This window comes from Neomonachus schauinslandi, chromosome 4 (genome assembly GCF_002201575.2).
Source record: "Neomonachus schauinslandi chromosome 4, ASM220157v2, whole genome shotgun sequence".
NCBI classification, from domain to species: Eukaryota; Metazoa; Chordata; class Mammalia; order Carnivora; family Phocidae; genus Neomonachus; species Neomonachus schauinslandi.
The window spans coordinates 92,523,128-92,529,127 of NC_058406.1; positions in this window are offsets into that span (position 1 = coordinate 92,523,128).

Below are 6,000 nucleotides of genomic sequence, written 5' to 3' on the forward strand. Positions count from 1 at the left end.
GTAGTAGTCATAGTATGGAAAAGATCGCTAAGTTAAAATTTTAGCTGGCTATATAGTGGTGCTTTTCTTTTCCTTCCCAGTTGTTTCTGTTTTTACAAAGATGACACTTAATGAGGACATGGATCTAGGGTATCGATATGGCTTACGTGTTCTCCATAGAGGTAGAGCAAAACAGCTTGTCGGCCAGTTAAGTGCTGGCGAAGGCAAGAAACAAGCTGAGAAAACCCTGTGCCTTGTCCCCGAATACTGAGGAGGAGACTAGTCCTAGAAAGTCTACATAGCTGCTCAGGGATCTAGATACTGTCTCGTTGCAACTAGGTATGAAGTGTAGTGTTCATGCCTTGCTGAGACTTCCCAGGAATGTGGTCAGGCCATCGGTTACTAAATTGAGATTTAGGAATAAGATTTCAAATGTAAGCTCTGACCAACCTAAGAAAATGTTAAAATATTGTAAAAAAAAAAATGGAAATTGTATTCTTTTGAGTTTCTAATAAATTTAGTTAACTAATACTTTCCTTCTACTGATCCAGTTACACAGATGTCTGGGATTGAGGGGCCAAAAGTCTAATAAATGCAATAAATTAAAAATAAATAAGTGAAGCATTAGGGCCAGTCTGTCCAGGTCAAGGTGGCATATTTTAAGGTCCTCTACAGCCATTCTGCTTGAAAACTCACCTCTCAGACATGCCTTTGGACTTAAAATTACAGACAAAACATCTCACACGTAAGTAAAAATTGCTAAATATTACCTGTTACATAGGTTGTGTGGTTATTTGCCAGATAGATAAGAAATCATTAAGTAAGAGTAACTCCCAAGAGTAACTCCCCTGTGCTGGACTAATAGCATCAGTTTGCCCTCCGTTTCAGAACATGGGAGAGAAAGATGACAGTGCTGGATTCCTTGGTCACATCTTACACAGTCCACTTGGGATCCAATAGGACTGTGAAGAGACGTGCCCCGGGGCACACAGCAGCATGCAGAGCAGGACCCACTGAAGTCAGGGAGATGCATTACTCTCCGCAAGGAAATCTGCCATGCTGAGTAAGGCGGAAGGGTAGCCTGTCAGAAAGGAAGATAGGTGTGCTTTCATCTTGTCCCTGTGGACTCTGTAGTCTTGGTTTCAGAGGGGAGGGTGCCCAAAAATAAGATGTATTTGATGTACTTTTTATAGCTGAAAAGTAAAAAAGCCCTCAAATATATATGAATTTCATATGATAAACATCCAAGAACTGACACCACGTTCGTATTTGTGACTCTTTAAAGTAGAACGCCTTTGGCCAGATGAGTAACATATCATTTAAAGGGGGCTTGATATCATAGTTGATAATTTTTTTCCCATTAAAACACAAATGACTTTAATAGCTTACTAGTGCCCCCAAACAATCTAGTTTTAAAAATTAACAGTAAATACATAATCTATCATTTTACCCTCCACCAGGGGGAGCTTCAGTATCAGTTAAATACTTCTGCAACCCTTGAATGAACAGTATGAATTCAATCCATCTGTTCTTATAAATAAACACTGCTTGCTTCACGAAGAGGCATAAAGGCCTTTCCTCAAGAATTTCCAATCTACCAGGCAGGAAAGATATGTAAGAAATTCATCAAAGATATGAAAACGCTGTAATTTATTAAACTGGTCACAGAGTTCTCTCAGGAATGTTTGGAGAAATATGGGTGTTGGTATGTTATTCTCTTTACCCTACAGCTTTGAAGTAATCTCTCTTTGGCATCTTGATCTGCCATCATAACTGACCGCCTTTTACCCCTCAGTGAAACAGCTTGTTTCTTTGAAGTTAGAATGTACTTGGGAAAAATTAATCTTTGGGAAGGTACTGATCTCTCTTTTATTACCAGCATTATTAAGACAGGCTACTTGGTCTGGAGCTATTTTTCTCTATATAGGAACGTTCTCCGTTATCTGGACCTGCCCAAGTTCAAATATTTTGTCTCATTTTCCTCATTAGGTACACATATATTTGTCAGTTCATATATCTGATTTTTGTTTTTAGGACTGAGGGACAGGAAGAAAGATTACCTCAGTTTTTTCCTTGTTATGCAATCACAGTAGAATGCTAGAAGACCTAAAATATGCTCTTAAAAATTATATGTGTGTGGTGAAACCAGCGTGTGAAGAAATTGGTATTTGGAGGAAGAAAATAGCTTGTAATAATAACCTTTTGTTTTATTTGGGTCTTGTACTTATTTAAAAAGGTGCTACTTAAATGTGTATTGAAATAGCCCCTCTTGACTCAGCTCCAAACTTAAAAGGGTAGAGTGGTTTGGGTGCTTGTCCAGGATCTGGAAGAAGCCCATCTTGTGCAGGGAAGGAAATGAATGTGAGCTTTGAGGTAGTCCAGCCACCAAGCTTTTAGTATTTCTATTCCCCAAAAATGTAAAAAATGCAAGTTATTCTTGAAAATGTAGTACAGACATTACATTGAATATGAAATTTTTTTTACTGCAGTTTCATCTTGGATTTGCTGAATGCACAGTCCATTTATTTAATGTCATGTCTTACTAAAATTTGCTTGTTGAGAACAGCTGGAGACTTTGAACTGGATGCCTAGTTCTGTTTTCTGGGAAGGCGACATCGATTGTTTTGAGACATTAAGAAGAGCTTTAAAAGGGAATTGGGGGATATAGCTCTGGCTTTTTAAGAAGAAGCCTCCTGTGATTCTGGGCTCAAGGTGTGACATACATTTCCTGCTAATTGCTTCTCTTAAGAAGCATGGGCTTGGCTGTTCCTCTTGAGGAAAAACCTTAATAAACCTTCCCGTTTTAAGCCGTGATGTGACTCTTATTTTGAGCTGTTGTTTTCAGTGTATTTTTTTGGTAAAGTTTAACCATGTGCAAATTCTTGTGCTTGCTTTTAACCGTGTACAAATTCTTGTAGGGCATATAAAGCAGATGATCCTTAGGGGCCTATCAGCAAATAGTTGCTTCTACTCTATGCCAGGTACTGATCTGCATGTTGGGAATACAGCAGTGAATAATACAAAACAAAATCTTTTCCCTTGAGGAATCTTTGGCAGGAGGCAGAAAAATGTGCGTGCCTGCGTGTGTGTGTGTGTGTACGTACGCAATGAGGAGTGCTGTGGAGAAGAGTTCAAAGGCTAGGAGTGCTGGGCGGAGAGAATGTTGTGGTGGGCTGAAGGTTTATATCTTTGCTGAAGTTGCTGTTTGTGTAAATGTTTGAAATGTGCAGCCCACCCAACTGCATGGGGGAAAGAAGGGCCTTCGGTGCATTGGGAAGGGTCTGCAGATGCCATGAGATGGACGAGTGCCTACATGTTCAAGTACATTTCAAGCATTGGCTGCGTGGGGTCCACAGAAGGGACTTCAGCAAAGGGTATAGAGAGCATGATCTGACAGCCTCTCATCAGGACACTCTGGCTGCTGAGTTGAGAATAGCTTGTGGAGACCAGTTAGGAGAAAGTGGAGCCGGCAGGACCTCCTGACTCAAGTGCAGTGTGAGAGAAAGAGGAATCAAGGATGACCCCCAAGATTGCTTGCCAATAATCAAGATAGTGAAGATTGTGGCAGAAGCAGGTTTGGGAGTTCCATTTGGAACAAAGTGTTGGGAATGGGTCAGATCCTCGAGTTGCACTGTAGGCAGTTGGATAGGTGTCTGGAATTCAGATGAAGAGACCTGGCCAGGAGGTTCACACCATTTGAATGTTTAAGAACGTGGAGCTGAGGGGCGCCTGGGTGGCTCAGTTGGTTAAGCGACTGCCTTCGGCTCAGGTCATGATCCTGGAGTCCTGGGATCGAGTCCCGCATCGGGCTCCCTGCTCGGCAGGGAGTCTGCTTCTCCCTCTGACCCTCCTCCCTCTCATGCTCTCTGTCTCTCATTCTCTCTCTCTCAAATAAATAAAATCTTTAAAAAAAAAAAGAACGTGGAGCTGAATAGGACTGCTAGTGTTGACTGTAGGTAGAGAAGTCCAGGGACTCCATCATGAGGTTGGGAGATGAAGAGGGATTGGCAAAGGAGAACATGAAGGTCATGGTGACCTCGATGGGCCATCAGTGGGGCGGTAGGGGGCATTGGAAACGTCAGGTGTGGACTCCTCTGTTAAGACGGTTGCAGCAGCACATGTTGGTGCACTAATAGGAGTGGCCCACTGAGGAGGAAAACAGGCTACATGGATGGAATCTAGCATACAAGTAAAGGGGCTGAGCCAGATAGGAGCATGGGCAAGCATGGCAGTGGGAAGAAAGGATGGGATTGTAGAAGCTGGGAGGGCGCAAAGAACCAATAAAAAGTACCATAAAGAAGTGTTCGGCAAAGTAGTAGGAGAGAGAAGGGACCGATGCTTTCTGTTCTGGGGGAGCCAAAATGCTTCAGGGAGGGGAGTTTGAACTGACCTTAAAGGGTAGAATTTCAATAGGTGAGCATGGGGTAGAGTGTCACAGATTTGCAGGAAACGGGAGCAAGAAGTTGGCATTAATGTGGAAGCCATGGGCTAGGGAGTAGGGTGGAGCCATATTGTGGCCAGCTTTGAAACAAGAAGGTGACCTTCTGGTAGGGTGAGCTAGGAAAATAGGGCCTGGCGCTCATCTGGGGGCCACGGAAAAGGGACGGAGAAATTTCAGAAGGGATCTGGACAAAATGCCAGGGTTGCAAGGGTGACTCCCCACGGACGAATGGTCTTTCCAGTCTGCATTTCTCACTTCATTTACCCTCTTTCTCGAATGAAGCTGGTCTCAGTCACGTGGTCGTGATCATTCGCAAACAAAAGCTCAGTTTAGAAGGGAACCAGCATTAATACTCTGGCAGGCAAAGATACTCGGATTGAAGAGAAAAATCTCCCTTATTAACTCTGCTGCTCCACTCTATCTGACACGATTCTGCTCCCCTTGGGCCTTTTGGCACCTTGGGGGCATGCAGCAACTCTGGGTTCCACCCTCACACCCTCCCAAGTTTTCCTCCCCCTGCTGTTAGCTCACAGTGGGAGACCGCAGCCTCTGGCCCTCCCAGCCCTTGCCTCGGCCCCCACCAGTGATTGGGAAGTCTAGGAAGGGGGCTCTTTTCCTGAATTCACTCTGTTGCGTAGCTGCGAGCTTCCCCACCAAGGTCCCGTCATCCAGGCCTTCCCTTGTGGGTGAGAGGGAAGGCACGGGCCACACTGTAGCTCCTGTCGCATCACCAGTGTCCCCAGTTGGGTGGGTTGAGCAATTTGAAGGGGCCGCCGGGATTAAGGGGATGCTAAGCCTTCCCAGTTGGGAAAACTAGGGCATGGAATTGTGGGACAGGTTCTGAGCTCTGCCTTTCTTGGGAAAGGATACCTTTAAGGGAGAAGTTTAAAGATACTTGATCCCCGAACTCCTGGCAGGGTCCTGAAGCCAAGGCCAGAGGATTTGGAATTCTTTGGGCCCTTGAAATCTCAGGTGCAGAGCCTACCCCCTTATTTTCTGCTATATAAATGGACTTCTCTCAAAAGATGCTTGGAACCTCAGACCAGGGATTCTAAGACCTGCCTAAGTCAGTCTGGCCCAGTGCTCCCTGTGGTAATGAGCAGGCTCCCTGGGCCGCCCCTGCGCCGTGGCAGTGTGCGTGGCAGGCTTCGAGCGAGTGCTCGCAGGCCTGCCGGCCCTTCTAGGCCCACGTTCCCAGCCTGAGTCCATGTAGGGATTTCAGGTGCTGCACTTGGCCAATTGGGAAGAATCTCTGTTGGGTTTTTTTGGGTTTTGGTTTTGTTTTTTTTTTTTTGCTTTAAAAAATAAATTTATGCCTGATACCCTCCCCTTTCCCACCACTTTACACAAATGACTACAAATTTGGCCTTGTGGGCAGCTCGGTCCCCCCCTCCGCCGGAGACAATGCCTGGAGTGTGGCCAGTAGCCGGGCTGGAGGTAGGGAAGCCCGAACACCCAACTCTCAACTTCCTTCCCCGTTGCCCCGCCCTGCCTAACCCTCCATAATCACAATGGGGGAAGGAGAATCTAGCAGACTCAATGTCCCCAGGAGGGGTGGGGATCCCTGGCAAGGCAGGTTA